The sequence below is a fragment of the Rhinatrema bivittatum genome, chromosome 1, assembly GCF_901001135.1.
Source record: "Rhinatrema bivittatum chromosome 1, aRhiBiv1.1, whole genome shotgun sequence".
NCBI classification, from domain to species: Eukaryota; Metazoa; Chordata; class Amphibia; order Gymnophiona; family Rhinatrematidae; genus Rhinatrema; species Rhinatrema bivittatum.
Window position 1 is genome coordinate 746,565,136 of NC_042615.1, and position 21,129 is coordinate 746,586,264.

The window sequence follows — 21,129 nt, forward strand, 5'->3', positions numbered from 1 at the left end:
AGAGATGCAATAATAAATGATCACAGACTTTACAGTGGCAGTCTCTAGCAAATTTCCAAATTCTGTATAACATACCAAATGTATTCTGCACCGAAAAGTTTACATTCGATGTTCACTGCCCCCCCGGGCGGTGAGTTGAGAGGTGAGGTCATTTGATAATGGTGACACTAGTGACCAGAATTGGTTCCAGAGATGCCATGGTCTGAGGTTTCTGGCCAAAGCCCCTTGTTGTAGTGGATGGAGGAGTTTAAAAAAAAAACAAAATTCCTGGGCATTTACAAATGAAGGCTCATGACACGGTGGCTGGGCATGCCTTTCCTCCCCTCCCAAGAAAAACAATTTCATATATTGAGGTCTCTTCAGTATATGAAAATCTTTCAGACCTATGGTGACAGTGTCCATTTTTTATGAACCGATCAGTGGATCAAAAATAATGCTGTGTTTCAGTAGGTTTTAAAGTAATAATTAACTTTGCTGTGTTACTTGCCTCGTAGGCAGAGCCATTATTGAAACATCCTGCTTAATGATTAAACTGCCCTGAACCTAAAACCCGTACATCTCTGTGAATTCCACCCGTTTGCCCTTTGGTTCAGCTATAGTAAATGGTTTAATGCCTCGTCAATAATTAAGAACTGGGGGAGAGTATATTAGTTTCCCTTGTCTCATTATACATTTTTAAAATATCTTTCTTGAACTAACAAAAAGAATACTTACCTGCGCTTTGAACTAACGAATATTTATGCCTTTAATAATATTTCCTTATCTGTGCATACCACAAACTAATGCAAATTATTTTTTCCTCTTCAAACACAGTGATGTCGACATCAAGTTAAGACTCTTCTAACTTGCAAAGGAAAACAAGCTGTGATGCCTTTAGCCCAAAGTTCATCAACCTGCATTTGATATATTCTTTGTTGTACTTTTATAAATGTTTTTTATTTCATTCCCTGCCCCTCTATAGGAAAACATACAGGCCTGCGTCGATTGAGGTAGACACTAGCAGTTACTGGTTCCATTAATTATTGAAGTCTGTTTTAAGAACAATACTGTTTATTCTTAAGAATCCTCCAAATTTGTCAGAGTGACGGGCTATTTGTAAAGATTGTAGGTTTAAGTAAAAAAAAAATTTATATATTGAAAATGAGGTTGACACCCAAGAAAAAGTTGAAATCACCCAAGAAAAAGTTGATCATATCAGCATTAACTTTTTTCCTTCCCCACACCTACTTATCATTTAATGTTTGTAACAGGCAAATGAGAATACTGAAAGTGTTAAACTAAAGAACCCTGGAATTCCAAGGCAGGTTATAATACATTTGACATGGTTAATAGAGCTCTTTGAGGATGAGGTAGTAGAAATGCCACTTCTGTAAAATTTAAATATGTCCACTATTGCCTAAAAATTTCAGGAGCTTTGGTTTTTACTAATTCCTTAATCGTAGATTCGCCAATAGGCTATACAGCAAGACCCAATATTTGGAGGATATTGAATTAGCTTTTCTGTATGTTTCAAGTCACTCAATGTGCTCGGGGCAATCTAGTTTGTGTTATAACAGAATCTGATCAAGAGTAGAAACACTACAAAGTGAAATACAGATTCTTTATTTCACATTTTATTCTACAGGTATACTTATTGAGCTAGAACATTTTATATGAAGTATCAACAAAATTTGAGTCTAGATTCAACTGTAAGAAACCATTTTTACAGTAAACCTGTTGACATCCATGAAGGCCACTTGGAAGCTGCATGCAATATAACTAGTTGATCAACATTTCAGTGGATGCCCTCTGCAAACCAGACCCCCTAATTCTAACCATAGGCACCAGATTCCTCTCTTAACATCCAAGTATGCCATCCTGGGAAATACTTTCAAACTTACATTCTACTGTAGCAAGTCTAGGAATGGGCAAAATTAACTCAGATTATGTGTCAATTTTAAAAAAATTGCATTCTAAGAGAAAGTAAGTATTCACCTGAAATGGTAACCATTTCCCATGTGACAAACACAGTAACAAATCTGAAAGTAGAAAATATTAATACTGAGTCAAGTATGTCCATCCTTATACCACTACTCAAGGTGAAATTCAGCTATAATAAAAGTGAAGAGCCACCACAGTGTTTTTTTTTCCTAAAAGCTTTATTTTGGAGGGCCCCAGAGGTTTCTTCCTGCTCCATTGGGCTTTCTGCTGAATTCGAACTAGCCTATGTTGGGCTACAGAGCTGTGATTCTTTATATGCAACTACCTGGGGATTTTTTTTCCCCCGACCTTAAATCTCCTTTCAACCATGCAGCGACAGAACTTCCAGAAGCCCTGCGATCATTGGCCTTTAGTCGTGCCGCCATTGAATGATGGCTGAGGCTCCCTTCTCCCTCCAGGCACTGTGAACACTGCTCCAGTTGAACCAGTAAGCAGAAGAACTGACCCAGGATTTGAACCCATTTCTTATGCAAGGCCGTGCACAGTACTGAATCCTCAGACCAACCCATCTAAGGAAAATACAGTTCCTGTTTGCGTAACTGGAAACTTAGAAACCAGCTAACAGACCTGTAGTCTCCCTCCTCCTCCTCCTTCTCTTCCTGTTTGCCTTGTCCCAGAACATCACTTGGGTGCCGTTGATCTGACTATCAGAACTTTGCCAAAAGTAGGAGTCACTTTTCTCTGAAAGACAGTTACTTGGTGATACATTAATTTGGTAATGCAAATTAAATGAAAACAAAAGGCGGCACTGGCTACTAAGAATATAGTGACAATCAAAATAGGATGGAAAGATTAATTTTATTTCTTCCATACCACTGTAGCAAAGTAATACTTAACTTTTTTTGAAGATCATTATCCTTTGCTAATTCAAAATGCTGTCCCATTTCTAACTGTAGAAGAGATTTTGGGGTAGGTAGTGGTGAAGGTAGGTTGAAATGTGGTGGTTCATTACTGTGGTGCGGGGATAGTCAGTTCACCTCTAAATCACCTGTGAAATTCCATCTTCAATTGATAGCTATTGAAAGTCAGAAGTTGGTGGTGAAATGTGAAATGCATTGATGATCTCAGTTCAATTTCTAGTGAATAGGAATTCACAGAACTAAAAACTACACTCATTGTTCACTTTCTTATTAGCCATATCAGCGGAGAAGCAAGAGTCTGAATAAATAGAGAGATTGATTTGCTTTCTCTCCCTCAATTGTACCTCTAAAATAGGACCGAAACATAATAGCAAAGAACAGAGTAGATTAGGGAAGTTTGCCCTTTTATTGCCCACCTGATTCCTATTCCATTGATAACTGAATGAGAATTCCAGGTTCCCAAGTCATGAATCTGATGTTTTTTTGAAGGCACTCAGTTCAGTATAAAAACATATAAATGAAGATTGTTCATGTTTCACTACCAATGAGCTTTGCATTTAATATTTCTTTATTTTTTAGAAAGAGAATAGCACTACCCTTGAATTGTTGGTGTCTCTTATTTTCCTCTTTAAATAATGCAATGGAATTTACTTGATTGACATAAACCTTTAATCAGCTGTTGACTGTCAGGCTGCAGTTACCTCATGGTGTGCAACTGTGGCAGGATCAAGATCTTTATTGACAAAGCAGAAGATCATCTTGCCAGAATCTGATATAATTTCTGTCCTACAAAATGATTACACAGAAATCTAGAACATATATTGACCACATGGTATAACAGAAATGTAGTTGGATTACAACCAATTTAAATTCATGTGAGTAGTATCACCATTGTTAAGATTTCATATTTTGCTTTTGAGTCACTCACTTGCTAACAAGATTTCACTCTCCAAATCCAGCTCACAAATACAGAAAGCCAGAAAGACAGAAAAGAACACTTGTAAAGAAGAAACTCTTCTCTCAATTGTACAGATGCTATTGCATTGAAAGTGAATGGTCAGGTGCCCCTTGATCTTCCTCTCCCCATCACCCAGAATGAAATATTTTATGAAAACCAAAACTAAACTAATATGATTGGGGTATTAGTTCAGTTTTCCTTAATTTTTGCAAAATTCTTTTTTGTAGTTAGCATGCATCTTGATCCATCAAACCCTACCCACAAAAAGTACGACATATGAGAGTTGAGTGAATGGAAGAATACAAAGAGCTGTACCTTTGAAAATGGCCGTCACTGCTTATACGTTTCAAACTGGCCCCAAGTCACTCATTTGTCCATGTGTCACCACATGATTAGAAACACAAAACAGAATGGTATGAAATCTAATGGGGACTCTGAAACTAGTTTACATGCCAATACTTCTGCATTACAATGGCATTTGTATTTTTTGCCATTATTGGCTCTTAAAAGCACTGAAACTTTATACATCAAGCACTCTTTTTCATTTAACATAGATTTTATATTTGTATTGAAGTTCTGTCATTTGATCTGGTGCTATTTTTAGTTTACGGAGTTATTGTGAGCCAGCAGCATACTGAATTGCTGGGGGGAAAAAACTACATAATATTTTTATGAGCTTAACTGTATTCTGGCCTGATGGTTTTTTTTTTCTTTGTGCTTTAAGGAGAAAACACAGATAAGTAGTCTGCTCCTGATCTCAAATGAGGGTATGTAAGTGCGTTGACTAAGCCTTCGTTTGAGCCAGCTTAAAGTTCATACATATATATATCATCTGCATAACCAGCTGATCTTCAAACACAAATTAGATGGGCGGTGTGTTTGATAATCATGTGGGTTTGTGCAGGCTAAAAGGAATGTCAGCCTGGGTCTTGTATGCACCTAATTGAAAAATTACTCATATATGGCTAAGTATCCTTCATCTTAATTGAATGGCACACCAGTAAACACTCATTTTTGTTTTCTTGAGTACTATACTCACTTCTATATCTGCAAACAATACAGTAGTGAACTCTTTGTACCTTATTGTGATTATAAAGGGTTCCATTTGCAAAAGAGTTATCCTTAAAACATAGTATGGGAAAAAAGCCCATGATGAATGATGTTCATTTCGGTGCTTCTGTTTCTCCCAATCAAGCCTTCACACTAGTTTAAAACACAGTTTTACTCCATTTTCAACTTTATTGCTACAATTTAAGTAGCACAGTGAAACAAAGATCTTTTGGCCCATCATGCCCATATCCGTCACTAACAGTAATCCAAAAGGACACCGCCTAGTAGGCTGTCTAAATAATTCTGTGAGGAGCATATGATGTTTACAGGACTATGGCTACAGAATTGAAGAAAGAATAGGAAAGTTTGTAGCATACCAGAGCGCATTTTTCTTTCTCACAAATGTATGCAATCGCATCCCAAGGTTCTTGTTTCAAAGGAGACAAAAGGGTCACTCAAGCAATGGCCAAACTGGAAACTTATAATAGACTCTGGAACACATTTTGTTTGATTAGTGTTTGCTCTGTTTGAATTTAAAAACTTTGCACTTTTCAAAAAAGTGCCTGAATGGCAAACTGAGTTCTCAAGCATTTGTTTCACTGCATTTTGGAAAGGAACTTCAGTTAATGTGATAAGTGCTGAATGGAATAATTGTTTCTCATACTAAAATTTTGATGCAGTTTCAGAAACCTGTTTTGGATAAATGCTTTTCGAAAGTTTGCAGGATCCACACTTCCACTTCATAAACGTTTATCTCCTAGTTTAATTTCTGTTGAAATGTTGACTATGAGAAGATACCTGAAAATAAGATGGTGAGCAGATATGATTTGCCGATTGCACCAGCTTAACTAAGATATGATCCTATCTAAGGGTCCAATTTAATTGCGATAGAGGCCTAATACTGTGTTCCGGGAGCCACAGTTCCTGCAAAATTAAGTGAGGCTTTTACCGATCAACTGCTTCCTGCAATTTTGGCTCTTTCCCGCTACTCAGCCGCGACTGTTTGCACTTTAGCCTGCGGTCCAGGAAGGGTCCTAATCATATACATGTTTTTTCTTCCTGGCAGTCTCCGCTGCTGCCTCCTTCCCAGCTAGCATAGACCCAAGTGGCTTAATTGAAGCCTCGTTGTCACTTCCTCCAAGGAGCAACCTCAGCGCCGCTGCCTTCTCTTTCTTCTTACGTCTGAGCACATCATCGCTCTAGAGTGTATCTAATCCAGGATCCCCTGCATCACAGCACCACAGGTTGAGCAACAGGGCTGGCCCAACCATATCTTTTTCTAGTTAAAAATTGAAGATTTCCTTACAAGTCGAGTCTTTTGAATAAAAAAAAAAAGAAAAGCATATATTCTTTAAAAAAAAAAAATCTATATAATCTTCATTAACCGTTTATGCCAGGGATCAAACTATCAGCCAAAAGCTGGGCGCTGTATTTGTGTTAACAAAAAAAATATATTGTATTATCTGTCCATGGTTTTTCTTTTCATCATTTTTTTCAGAAATCTCGTAAGTGCAATTATTATAAATACCAGTTTGAAGTAATTTCCACTTTCATTTTCGTTCAGATTACCCACATGCATATTATACTGGAGATCGCTATTCCTAGGCAGGTTCTGAAAAGGATAGATTTTAAAACTGAGTACTTATGCCAGTCATGTATGTTATCTGTACTGTACATATCTTTTCTTTTGCACTTTTCTATATAAATCATGTAATGGTTCCAATTAACTGGAAATGTTCATCCCAATGGACCCATAAATGTTGCAAAATTCTATTAACAAAAGACCCCAAATTGCTATTATATGTTCTGATGAAATAATAAAAGATAACTTTCTGTATAAAATAAGACTTGGATGTATTGTTTTTGTATAGCTGTATATTTAAGTCCTATTTATCAGTGTTGTGATCTTATATGAATTTTTATTACAGTAGGCAAATGAGCTTTAACAACTGCGCAGACAAGATAGGCCATAAGGGGTTTTTTTCTGCTGAAATGTTTCTTTGCTTTTGTGAGAAATGAATATTAATAACAATAGTTCCCTAATGTTTTTTTGATCTATGTATTAATTACAAAATCCATCACACAATCACTCCACATTGTGGTTTTTCTCAGTTGAGAACATTCCACAATTGAAATCCCTCCAATTTTTAAAGATGCCAGATTTAACTATTTGAATATCTGTTCAGCAAAAATCAACAAACTGCTACTGATTATCCCATGGGTTATTTCTAGTTTTCCTATTAAAGAATTGAGATGAAAGTAAAACCAGGACTGGCTTAGCCTGTCTCTTTAGAAATCGGATATGATGACCATAGACAGTAACTATAGAAAGTCTACTCCCCCTTCTGAAATGTTCACCTTTTATTGTCTTATAGCCTGGAAGTAAAATGCATTAAAACTGTTTGTTTCATGTATCCACAAATCCTACCCCACAAATGCCAAGTGACATATTCCTGAATTTCTTAGAAAGTAGAAATAAATATATGAAATAGCTTAATTAGATAAGTGTTGACAGAGACACTCACACACACATACATTACACACACATACATACACATATACACACACATACACATGCCAAAAGTTTGTAACAATCCTACTTTGGAACCTTTGTTTTCCATTTTTATTGTATTTTTCCTGGGAATTTCAATTTAAAAAAAAATCAGAGGAAAAACGAGCCAGTGATTTTTCTCCTGTTTTTGTCACTTTTCCTCTGATTTTTTTTTTATAATATTGAACTTCAAAGGAAAAGAAATGTAAAAACTGAAAACGAAGGTCCTTATAAATAGATAAAACTCTGGTATAACTAATTGCCTTCAGGAGTCCACACGAAGAGAATTGCCTCAACCTGTGTTAAATTATAGTGATTCTCATGATGACAGGATAAATTTAGCAGTTTCTGTTGATTTCTCTCTGCTGGGTAGTGCATGTCAAAGACCCAACCAAGAGCACAAAGGGAGCTCTCAAAGTAACTACAAAGACAGAGTTATGGAAAGGTACTGTTACAGTTTTGGCTGCAGTGCAACCGCCTCACCACCAGGGGTCCCTCTAGTGCTGGCTTTCCGGACAGGCCCAGTCCATCTTATCTGTCCACTCTGTGCTCTGGGTGTGTCCTTATAACCCTGCCTGACAGTTGCCTCGGTGCTTCGGCATCGAGCTCACCTGGGCTCCTTGCGCGGCCTTCGGGCCTTTCCTTGCCTTGCCCTGCGCGGCCTTCGGGCCTTTCCTTGCCTTGCCTTGCGCGGCCTTCGGGCCTCCTTCCTCGTTGTTCTCACCTGGCCTACGGGCCTTCTGACCTGCCCTGCTCTGCTTATGGTGTGTGGCCTACGGGCCTTCTGTCTGTGTGTGTGGAGCCTACGGGCCTTCTGACCTGCCTTGCCCCGCTTATGGTGTGTGGCCTACGGGCCTTCTGACCTGCCTTGCCCTGCTTACTGTGCCCTGACCCAGCCTGAACTTAGACTCTGCTCATTGCCGCCTGCCCTGACCCAGCCTGAACTTAGACTCTGCTCATTGCCGCCTGCCCTGACCCAGCCTGAACTTAGACTCTGCTCATTGCCGCCTGCCCTGACCCAGCCTGAACTTAGACTCTGCTCCTTGCCGCCTGCCTCTGACCCAGCCTGAACTAGACACTGCTTATTGCTGCCTGCCTTGACCCAGCCTGGAACCAGACACTGTTTTTAGCTTCCTGTCTCTCTCCACCTGGAGCCACCCTGCTGGGTGGTGTTCACGCCTCCTGACCGGAGCCCAAGCGTAACAGTATGCCGAAGCCATCAAATTTCCAGGGGAAGAGATGGTCTGTGTCCTGCCGGTGAGTCAACTTTTTCACTAATTCAAGATGCCTCCTTCTTTAAAGTTTTATACCTGCAATTCCTGTCAGACTTTGAATTATCCAAGCTATCAGAACTGTCTAGCCTGTGAACTTGTTGGTCAGGAACACTGGTCATGCAATAATTGCAACAAGAAAAATGTCTCTGTCTATCAGGAATGTTTGAACTGTCTGGCTCCTAAACCAGGGTGGTGGAAATGCTCCTGTCTTCCGTGTTTGTTACCACCAGGCAAACCCTGCCCCCGGTGTTCGGCTCTAGGACCAGCTGTGCCATTAAAAAAAGCTATCAGCTCTCCTAACCAGTATTCTGTTTCTGGCTCAACTAAAACAGACATTTTTGCTGGCAGTTTGTGGATAGAAAAACCCAGGACTTACCTGGCCAAGAAGGCTTCTGTGACACCAGTGCTAGAGCCTCAGGAACAGGTTTCTCTCAAACGGAGTGAGTTTATTAACTCTAGCAGGGCTCTGCTGCCCACAGCTGCTGTTGAGACACTAACGAGCACATTCCCTAGACGTCCTAGAACTGCCTGTGCCTTCTCTAAACTGCTCCTCCAGAAACAAAATAAGGAGCCTCAGAGTGTGGCTCGAGGTATCAAGCCCACAGCAGTGCTACTTGAGTCTTCTATGTGCACTGCTTCAAACCTTGCTACTCTGCCATCTGAGCCTGCTTCATCACCCCAGGAGGGGGCCAAGCCTGCTACATCGCCCCAAGAGGGGGCCAAGCCTGCTGCCTCGCCCCAAGAGGGGGCCAAGCCTGCTGCCTCGCCCCAAGAGGGGGCCAAGCCTGCTGCATCGCCCCAAGAAGGGGCCAAGCCTGCTGCATCGCCCCAGGAGGGGGCCAAGCCTGCTACATCGCCCCAAGAGGGGGCCAAGCCTGCTACATCGCCCCAAGAGGGGGCCAAGCCTGCTGCATCGCCCCAGGAAGGGGCCAAGCCTGCTGCATCACCCCAGGAGGGGGCCAAGCCTGCTGCATCGCCCCAGGAGGGGGCCAAGCCTGCTGCATCGCCCCAGGAGGGGGCCAAGCCTGCTGCATCGCCCCAGGAGGGGGCCAAGCCTGCTGCATCGCCCCAAGAGGGGGCCAAGCCTGCTACATCGCCCCAAGAGGGGGCCAAGCCTGCTACAACGCCCGGAGAGGTGTTCCAGCCTGCTGTTTCATCCCGAGAGGGGCCCGAACCTGCTGCACTACCCCGAGAAGAGCCTGCTAAACCGGTCCTGCTGCCACCCCTGGAGGGGCTCAAACCGGTACCACTAACAGACTTTCTAACTCAGCCATCTGAGCCTGTTGAATGGCTCCAGCTGTTGTTGCCCTCGGAGGGGCCAGATCTCATCTTTGAGTACCCCCTGCTAAGATGGGACCCAGGAGGAGGGGGAGGCCTTGAGGAGGGGGTACTGTTACAGTTTTGGCTGCAGTGCAACCGCCTCACCACCAGGGGTCCCTCTAGTGCTGGCTTTCCGGACAGGCCCAGTCCATCTTATCTGTCCACTCTGTGCTCTGGGTGTGTCCTTATAACCCTGCCTGACAGTTGCCTCGGTGCTTCGGCATCGAGCTCACCTGGGCTCCTTGCTCTAGCCTTGCGCGGCCTTCGGGCCTTTCCTTGCCTTGCCCTGCGCGGCCTTCGGGCCTTTCCTTGCCTTGCCTTGCGCGGCCTTCGGGCCTCCTTCCTCGTTGTTCTCACCTGGCCTACGGGCCTTCTGACCTGCCCTGCTCTGCTTATGGTGTGTGGCCTACGGGCCTTCTGTCTGTGTGTGTGGAGCCTACGGGCCTTCTGACCTGCCTTGCCCCGCTTATGGTGTGTGGCCTACGGGCCTTCTGTGTGTGTGTGGCCTACGGGCCTTCTGACCTGCCTTGCCCCGCTTATGGTGTGTGGCCTACGGGCCTTCTGACCTGCCTTGCCCTGCTTACTGTGCCCTGACCCAGCCTGAACTTAGACTCTGCTCATTGCCGCCTGCCCTGACCCAGCCTGAACTTAGACTCTGCTCATTGCCGCCTGCCCTGACCCAGCCTGAACTTAGACTCTGCTCCTTGCCGCCTGCCTCTGACCCAGCCTGAACTAGACACTGCTTATTGCTGCCTGCCTTGACCCAGCCTGGAACCAGACACTGTTTTTAGCTTCCTGTCTCTCTCCACCTGGAGCCACCCTGCTGGGTGGTGTTCACGCCTCCTGACCGGAGCCCAAGCGTAACAGGTACAGTGTGGATATGGGTATAAAAGAATTACAAAGTTCTTGACTATCCCTTGGAGAATGGTCAACATGATTATTAAGAAGTGAAAGGTGTATTGCACCACCAAGAGCCTACCTAGGTCAAGCCATCTCACCAAACTGGATGATCAAGCAAGAAGACTGATCAGAGAGGCAACCAAGAAGTCAGTGGCAACTTTGAAAGAGCTACAAGCTTTTGTGGCCAACACTAGGGTGCATGTGACAATATCCCAAGCGCTTCACAAATCTGGCCTGTTTGGTTAGTTGGCAAGAAAGAAAATACACCTTGGATCCCATTTGAAGAATGTGGTGCTTCCTAAGGAACGACAGAACTTGAACAATTTTGTGAAGAAGAATGATCCAATATTGACTAATCTAGGTATAGAGAGTTAGTAGAGACCTATCCCAACAGACTCACAGCTGTAATTGTTGACAAAAATGCTTCCACCAAGTATTGACTGATGGGGGTGAAGACTTAACCAATTGTTTGATTTCAGGTTTTTGTTTTTTGGATACATGTATGCTTTGTCCCCCATGATGTAGTGTTCAGTGGAAAAAAAAAAAAAGTGCCATAATTATACAAATTCAGGGTAGAATTTTAGCAAGTCAGAAATGTAGATCACTTTTGGGTTCAACTACAGGTTTAATTATAATGAGGTAGCAAGAGCTGTAAATATCCTTAGGAAGCGCAGGACCGACTAGTACAATGAATTGCAGTAGACAGTAAATGGCATCTAAATTGTGAAGGCAAATTTTAAAAATCCATATTTTCAGTAGTTTTTTTGAAAAGTTAGGTTTGGTTCTAATCTTATTTTGATGGCATTGAATTCCAAGATGTTGGGACTAGTCCTGAAAAGGTTCTTTCTCTGGTGCTAGTGTTTCGCAGCTAGTTAAGCTTATAGCTCTGAGTGCAAAGGGCAAGGGGCTTGTGTAGGTTTAGGTGATTGCTCAGGTACAGCAGGCCATGGCCATAGAGAGCATTGACCAAGATCAGAATTTTCAATTGGGCTCATTATATAGTTTAGCAGCAGTCAGTGTAGCGATTTTAAGATGGGGTAATACACTTAAGAACATGCCATACTGGGTCAGACCAAGGGTTCATCAAGCCCAGCATCCTGTTTCCAACAGTGGCCAATCCAGGCCATAAAAACCTGGCAAGTACCCAAAACCTAAGGGCTAGATTTTAAAAGCCCTGCGCGCGTAAATCCTCCTGGATTTACGCGCGCAGGGCACTCGCATGACAGCACGCCTATTTTGCATAGGCCGCTGGCGCGCGCAAAGCCCTGGGACACGCATAAGGTCCAGGACTTTGTAAAATGGGCGGGAGGGCCGGGCCCAGGGGCGTGGCAATGGTTCGGGGGCGGGCTGGGAGGGTGGAGGGAAAGATTTAATTTCAGGGCTAGAGTGATGGGGGGGGGGGTGACTTTTGTACACATTCTCTCACCTGGGAAAAGGGGTAAGGATCTTCTCTATGCATGCTGGACATAGGTCCATTTTTTAAATATCAAAGCAAGAGCCGTTTATATCTAAAGATGGGTCCTATATAGTTTCAGTAGCTCACATATAGTATTTCTGGATAATATTTACATAAATCCAATAAAAGCTAATTGCAACATGCCAAGTATACAGTTTATGCCAAGAAACAAATCTGCCATAAACATGACTAACTCTCAGGACTCAAAAAGAAACACTATCCAGGAAAGAGCAGAACTACAAATATTACATCAAACCTAGACCAGGTGGCCAGGGTCCATGGGTCATTCCTCCACTGATGCTGCTAGCTGGTTCCTTTGTGGAGAAAAGCCATTCTGCAGCTCCTCTTCCTCAACACTCACAGGACAGGCTTCCTCTACTGTGGCTTCTTTCTTCTGCCATCTGTGTGATCAGGTACATTGGCTGCACCGTGGGCCCCCTCTTTTTCTGCTGCTGGTGAGATCGGGTCCACCAGCGGCAACACGGGCCTCCTCCTTTTGCCGTTGGTGGGATCGGGTACATTGGCGGCATCATGGGCCTGCTCTTCTTCTGCCAGTAGGGTCGGGACCACCGGCGGCCGCATGGGCCTCTTCCTTCTCCCAAAGCTGCCCCACTGGGTGTGCCACCCTGTGCAATTGCACAGTTTGCACACTCGGTGGTACTGGGCCTGAATAGGTGTACTCCTAGGATAATCACTCTTAGCTACCCTTTTTAATATTTACATTGGTCTCATTTGTAAGTTCATAGCAGGCTTAGGTCTGAACTAAAGGATATATGTTGAAAACATTCACTTTTTCTTCCCATCATATTAACAATAGCAAATGCTCTGGCCACCCTTATATTCTATCTTAATGCCATTAAGTGCTGGTTAATTAGCAATAAATTCTCCTTGAATATTGTCAAGAAAGAAGTCATCATCCTGGGTAGATTCCCCTTACTGCATGCCACTGTTGTCAACTTTCAATTTGACAGCTTTATGATCCCATAGCAAAGCAGGTCAAAAGTCTGGGAATCATTCACTAATCTGATCTCTCTCTTAGTACTCAAAATGTTTTGAGAAGTACACTCTTTAAATTAAGACTGTTCTGTAAGCTTAGCCTTATTTAACTCCTGATGATTTTTGCACAGTGTTATTATTGCTTGTCTTAAAGCTTGATTATTGTAACTGTAATCTATCTTGGCCTTCCTGATACAATGTTGAAAGCATTATAGATAATTCAAAATTCAGCAGCATGGGTTTTAAATGGTATTGCCCGCAATGGACATATTAGTCCTGTTTTGCAATTCCTCCATTAGCTATAAATCCAATGGAGGATAAAATATAAAATCCTTACTTTAATCCATAAAACACTTAAGTAATAATACATTGCAATGTATTAGTGCACTTTTGAAGATCTTCAGACCTGCCAGCAACCTAAGTTCAGCTGTCCACTTTCTCTTAGACCTGCAATCTATGCAGTCAATTCAGCCAATACAACACCGCAAAAAAAATGTTTTCTTTGGATGGGCCACTATTGAGGAATTCCCTTCCAGAGCATTTCAGAAGAAGCTGTACTTCTCTACTTTTAAAAGACAAATTAAACACTTCCTTTTTAAGGAAGCCTTTGGGTTGTAATCAAAGCACCTTGAATAATCTGACCTTGTGGCTTTGAATTTGCAGCCCTAGTCCTGTACAGTGGCTCTTCAATGTAAGGTAGCCATGTAATAAATTTGCTACCAACCTCAGCAGCTCTCTCTGTCATTTGTATTGTTTTTATGTGAGTATGTTTGTATTTTCTGTAAGTCACCAAGAACATGCTGGGGCAGATTTTATGAATTTGCGCACACGCGTACTTTTGTTCGTGCGATTTTAATAGATACGCGCGTAGCTGTGCGTATCCATTAAAATCCGGGGTCGGTGCGCGCAAGGCTGCCCAAAATCGGCAGCCTGCGCGCACCGAGCCACGCAGCCTGCCTCTGTTCCCTCCAAGGCCGCTCCGAAATCGGAGTGGCCTCTGAGGGAATTTTCCTTCCACCCCCACCCCCCGCACCTTCCCTTCCCCTATCTAAACCCCCCCCCCCCACCTTTGTCAGCAAAGTTACGCCTGCTGGAAGCAGGCGTAACTTTGCACGCGCCGGGCCGGCTGCCGCGCTCCATGTTCCGGTCCGGGGGCTGGTCCGGAGGCCGCGGCCATGCCCCCGAGCCGAAACCATGCCCACGGCGCCGCCCCCGAAATGCCGCGTCACTCCCGGCACGCCCCCGACATGCCCCTCCATGCAAGCCCCGGGACTTACGCGCGCCGCTGAGCCTATGCTCGAGGGGGGGTTTGGGGTAGGTTTTCAGGGGGTACACACGTATCCCTTTGAAAATCTACCCCTAAGTATATAGAAACATGATGGCAGAAAAAGACCATATGGCCCATACAGTCTGCCCACTGTCCAATTAATTTAGCATTATAATTCTGATCACTTCCTTAAAGATCCCCTGTATTGCTTTCTTGAATTCAGATACTGTTTTAATCTCCACCACCTCCACTGGGAGGCTGTTACTCCTGAGTCTACCCCCTTTTAACCTCATTGCATGACCCCCTTGTTCTAGGGTCTCCTTTCCATTGAAAAAGGCTCACCTACTGTGCATGGAAACCTTTGAGATATTTGAATGTCTCTATCATATCTCCCCTATCCTGCATCTTTAGATCTTTAAGTCTATCCTCATATGCTTTAGAACAAAGACCACTGATCAATTTAGTAACCATCCTCTGGACCGACTCCATCCTGTATATATCCTTTTGCAGGTGTGGTCTCCAGAATTGTACATAGTATTCCAAATGAGGTCTCACCAGCGACCAATACAGGGCAATATTGCCTCCCTTTTTATGCTGACCATTCCTTTCCTTATATATTCATAATACAAGCACCAGCAGCAAACAAAAGAAATCCAACTTATACCTTTCTTATTTTTTTGCAAATGAGAGAACTTAGCTTGACAACAAATAGAAATTGAAATTACCCCGACGCTGGATGTGTATTGATTGATTTGTTCCTTGGGGTGATTTTTTTAATTTATTATTTATATACTGACATTCGATCTCAATCTGAGATATCACACCGGTTTACATTCAGGTACTGTAGGTATTTCCCTATCCCCAGAGGGCTTACAATCTAAGTTAAGGGTTATGTGTGTGGTTGCTGCCTTCATTGTTCGGACTGCTGTTGTTGTGCATCGACATCCAATAGTGACTTCATAAATAGGCAACATGGTGGTGATTTGTCTGAAAAGTTGCACACTTTTTTGAAACTGTTCTTGTGTAATTTGAGTTTTAAATGGGAACATTTATATATAATGAAACCGGTTACTGTTATGCGCGCCGGCCGCAGCAGACCCGCGGCTCGGCCCCCTCACCTCTTTCAAAGTAATCCAGCATCTGGTCCCTCGTCTCTGGCGGCTGTTGGCCGCTGGCTCCGACCTCGGGCAGCCCCTGGTGCCTTCGGCTCTGCTGATGCTCCGCGTCAGGCCTCTCCACGTGGCCCGTGGAGAGACGCACTCCCAACCAGCGCCGCGCCCAGCTAGTCTTTAAATAGGGCCTGCGGCAGGAACCTGGCTGCAGCCCCAGATGATGACATCGGCAGAGCCCGGGCTCCGCTCTCTCAAATTGCCTTTGCAACAGGTCCCCTCGCTAGTCGAGCACTTGTTGCCTCTTCAGTTCCTGATGCTGATTGCCTTAGTTTCTGTATCCTTATTTATTTATTTATTTATTTATTTTCACTTTATATACACTTATATACCGACACTTTATATACACTTTATATACCGACTTTCAAGTTCATTTCAAGGCGGTTTACAATAAATTGAGTTGCAGTAGCAACACTCAAATACGTATAAAACAATCCGTACACATTTTACATCACATAAAATTAAAACTAAAACATTTTAAATACCACTTTAAGTACAGCCAAACAATAGAACCCCACCGCTTCTTCCCCTATCCTCGTACCATTTACCCTCCATCCCATCCTCCTACCTATTTACTCTTCTCCCTATTAACCCTCCTTCCCATCCTCACCCATCTAATCTTCTCACTATTAATAGGGACGGTCCATTCCTTCGTCTCTCCTTCAGATTGCTGACCTGGTTTGACCTCTGCATTGCCTGACTACTCCGTTGCCTCTCTCCAGCCCCAGACCTCTGCATCACCTGACTACTCCGTTGCCTCTCTCCAGTCCTGAACCACTGCATTGCCTGACTACTCTGTTGCCTCTCTCCAGCCCTGCTTCGTCTGACCATACTTTGACTCTCTCCTCATCTAGACCTCAGCCTTGCTTGCCACTGCTTCCAGATTGCCACCAGCCCTGATCCCAGCTTACTTAAAGACGCCTCTTCAGCTTTTGTCCTGGACATGGTTCATTCAGGCTTTGGCCTACTCTTGCTCAGGCGCCCTTTGTCAGACTGTGTTCCTATTGGCGCCCGGGTCTCTGGGACTCCGCCTCATCCAGTACAGACTGATAGATACACTAGTTGCTGCCTCTGGGCTGACCTTAATCCACCCATCGACGACCACTGACTGAGGCCACCTAAGTCCAGCCGGCACCCAAAGGCTCAACCTGCGGGGAACGAGGGCTGGTATTGGTGAAGCACCAGCTGGCCTCCATACATCAGCCCACTTCACCTGCCGATGGTGGGGACCCGTAAGATCCCTCCTCCGAGTAGCATAAACCCCACCTCGGCCCAAGGGTCCACCTCCGGTGCAACATAATGATATGAGCTGAAATAAAAGTTTTGCGAACGTGGGGGTGCAGCGCTTGCTCTGGAGAGATGTGAACCCTTGGACCATGGCTCAGAGACCCCAAGATGCACACCATAGGAGGTGAGAGTATCAAAGCACAGGCTGCAGCTGGAACAAGGCGGGACCAGGATCAAGATGTGGAACGTCATAAGAACTGACACAAGGCAGGCACAGACCTCCACTGAACCTACACGCACAGGTAAGACCCAGCAACCCAATGCTGGTCTCAAGACTAGCCCTCTGGCTACTTAGTAGCCCTTCCGGACCCGCCGCTTGGGAACCATGAGTGCATGAGGCCAGATGAAGGCTGAGGGCAGGAACATGACAAGACATGGAACTGAATGAAGACTCGAGGAACTTGGAAGACTCAGGTTCAGATTCAGGATTCAGGCACTAGTACAGGGAGAGTACTGCACTGCAGCATGCCCTACACAGCCACCCGTGGCTGGTCGCAGACCACACTGGAAGCGAAGCAGACTCCAGTCAAGAAGATGATGACTTGAAGCTGGAAACATGATGAAGATTCAGGAGAGGCCTGCACCGTGGCGCGCCCTACACAGCTGCCCGTGGCATGGACGGAAGCAGGAACAAGGAACTCTGAAGACTAGGAACAGGATTCAAGGATTCAAGACTAAGGATTCAGAACTCAGATTCAGGAACAGACCTCAGTGTTAAAAGCAAGGGCCTTCTGGAGACTTGCGCTGCAGACATGAAGACAGGCCTTGTGCCATGAAGCACCCTACATGGCCCCCATGGGATGGTCACGGACCACAACTGTGGCACGCCAAGAAAGATAGACAAGAAGGAAACCTGGAAGCAGGATGAAGAGCCAGAGGCTGGAACCATCAGGATCCGGGCTGGAACATCAGAAACACCGGACTGGCGATGAAGGAGCTCCAAAGAAGAACAGGAACATCCATGGAGACTAGGATCATCTAACAAAGAACACGGAACCATCTGGACAAGAGCAGATCACAGAAGACCTTGTCGGACAGAAGAACCATGGGCAACCATGAAGATCCGATGCAAAGGCCCCCACGGAGTGGAAGCAGAGCCCTTCTATAGGGCTGTAGGAGCGACGAAGCAATAACATCATCAGATGGGGCTGCAGCGCTTTTCCTGCCACTGGCCCTTTAAATAAAGTGCAGCGACGTGCGCGTGCCTAGAGGAGCCCAAGGACAGGCAGGAATGGAGCAGCAGCGTTGGCGGTGTCCCTGCCACATGGATGGAGTGAAGCACAGCGGCTCCATGCCACGAAGGAGGAGACAGCGGTGGCAGCTCCACACCGCAGAGGCGGGAAGATGATGGCGGTGGCCGCAGAGGTGGAGGGAAGGTGGTCGGGCGCCAGCCTGATCGGCGCGGCAGGCAGCACGGGAGGTGAGAGGGGCTGCTCGGGGGATGGACCCCATGATTGGCAACTGTAACAAAGTTATGATTATGTCAGAGAGCCAATCAAGTTCTTCATTGGTACTTCTGTCTGTAAATGAAAAATCTAATATTCTTCTCTGTTATATCCCTATCTCTAAACGGATGATGTACTTGCTCTAATACGGTCCATTGCAATTGGAAGAGAGAATGTTATTTGTGCAGACAATGCTAGACCATGGGAGCATTAGCTTTTGCTGTATTTAAACAACTGTGATGTTTGATCAGCCTATTGTAGACAGGTCTTGAAGTACATCTGACATAAATGTTTTGGTAAGTGCAGATGACTGCATGACTAGAAGTGCAGTCTGTGGAAGTGGCTGACTATTTTAGCATGTGTGCTCAGTGATTGCCATTCATGTCTGGTAATTGTAGATGCACAAAAGTCACATTGTTGGCAAGCTTTATGTTCAGCATTTAACCTGTTGATGCAATCGTCAGACTCTTTAAAGCCGTACAACTTGGTCTCTGATGTTTGGACCTCTTGAAAATGCAATTAGAGGGGGTTTGTGAAAGATGTCGTGTAATGCTAATATGTGCCAATGTTTTTTTATTTGAAGCAAATATGCCTGTTTTGGTGCTGTTTCATAATACACAGCTTAGTCTCGAACTATCTGCATGAGCTTTGATTTGTAATAGACTTGATCAGTCTAAAAAAAGTGCTTTTTTATAGGCTTGCTTAATGAGCCCCTTAGGATAACCACAATCTATGAATCGCTGTTGCAAAATGCTGGCTTGATTCTTAAATTCTTGTAAATCTGAAAATATTCTCAAACCTGAAAAAATTGGCTATCAGGAAGTCAAAGCTTTAATAAAATAAAATGCAAGTTGCAACAGTTGAGCTAGGAAAGCATCTTGGCCTGAATAACTGTGGTGAAGGTGGAGTGGACATTATTGACATAGTTAAAAGTCCAAGGGAGTACTGAGGACAGAAACTTTATCTGCTGTTAGTAGATTGGACTTACTGGGAAAAAGCATTTAAATCTTGAAAAAAAAAATCTTAAAAGGTTAAACTATTACTGGCTGTGTATATTGTACATTAGAATTTCAAGAAGTTTGTGTGTTTAGGGATAATAGAATTTGGATTAATTTTTGTGCGGTTTTCTCTCCTTCCATACCTCTCCCTCCAATCTCCCTAACATCATCATTCCCTTCCCACTTCTTCCACCCTTCATCCTTACCCTTTCTCTCTCTCTCCACCCCATCCCTGGCATCATCATCATCTTCTCTCTCCCTCCACCACTCCCCCCTTCCTATGGCATCATCATCAACTTTTCTCCATCCCTCTCTCCATCCCTCTCCCCACTCTCCTGGCATCATCAACTTCCTTTTCCTTCCCTTTCCTGTCCCCCACTGCCCTGGCATCATCACTTTCCTTTCCACCTTCCCCCAGAACCTGTGGCAAAGTCAGCTGTCCATTTTCTCCCCTTGTTGTAGAAATGGCAGACGTCTAAGAGGCATCTATCTGGTGCTGCTTTTTTCCTCCTCCACCAACTTCCCTCTGCAATCCAAACTAGAACAAGGGGGAAAGCCGACAGTCACTCAGCAGTGCATGGTTCAGAGAAATGTATCCTTGAAGGATACTAATGAAACAGGAGAGTTAGGGCATCCCAACAGAGAGGTTCCATCAAAAGCAAACATAGTCCATATGCCTATATATAAAAAATCACCAAAGCTAATGATTACCGAATTATCCCAAACAACTGAAAAGCAGGTTGTTAAGCAAAACCACACTTTGAAATGTCTGTATGCCAATGCCAGAAGTCTAAAAAGTAAGATGGGAGAGTTAGAGTGTTTAGCAGCAAATGATGAGATTGACATAATTGGCATCACAGAGACTTGGTGGAAGGAGGATAACCAATGGGACAGTGCTATATCAGGGTACAAATTATATCACAATGATAGGGAGGATCAACTTGGTGGGGGTGTGGCACTTTATGTCCGGGAGGGTATAGAGTCCAACAGGATAAAGATCATACAAGAGAGTAAATGCTCAGTAGAATCTATATGGGTAGAAACCCCATGTGTGTTGGGTAAGAGTATAGTGATAGGAGTATACTACCGTCCACCTGGACAAAATGGTCAGACAGATGATGAAATGCTAAGAGAAATCAGGGAAGCAAACCAATTTGGCAGTGCAATAATAATGGGAGATTTCAATTACCCCAATATTGACTGGGTAAATGTAACATCAGGGCTTGCTAGAGACATAAAGTTCCTTGATGTAATAAATGACTGCTTCATGAAGCAATTGGTTCAGGAACCTACAAGAGAGGGAGCTATTTTAGATTTAATTCTTAGTGGAACGCAAGATTTGGTGAAAGAAGTAACGGTGGTGGGGCCACTTGGCAACAGTGATCATAACATGATCAAATTTAAACTAATAACTGGAAGCGGGACAATAAGTAAATCTGCAGCTCTAACCCTAAATTTTAAAAAGGGAAACTTTGAAAAAAAGAGGAAAATAGTTAGAAAAAAACTGAAAGGTGCAGCTGCAAAGGTTAAAAGTGTTCAACAGGCTTGGACATTGTTTAAAAATACAATCCTAGAGGCGCAGTCCATATGTATTCCGCGCATTAAGAAAGGTGGAAGG

The 21,129-nt window shown here is 44.0% G+C and overlaps 1 protein-coding gene across 10 annotated transcripts in view; it reads left to right on the forward strand.

The window, feature by feature from the left end:
* DAB2 (DAB adaptor protein 2) overlaps positions 1-6,259 on the forward strand; it is a 259,005-nt gene extending 252,746 nt beyond the window's left edge. For all 10 annotated transcript variants that reach the window (XM_029578230.1, XM_029578240.1, XM_029578259.1 and 7 more), the window contains one exon: positions 814-6,259. The gene's annotated coding sequence lies outside the window, so the exon portion shown is untranslated. The remainder of the gene's footprint in view (positions 1-813) is intronic.
* The last annotated feature ends 14,870 nt before the right edge of the window (positions 6,260-21,129 follow it).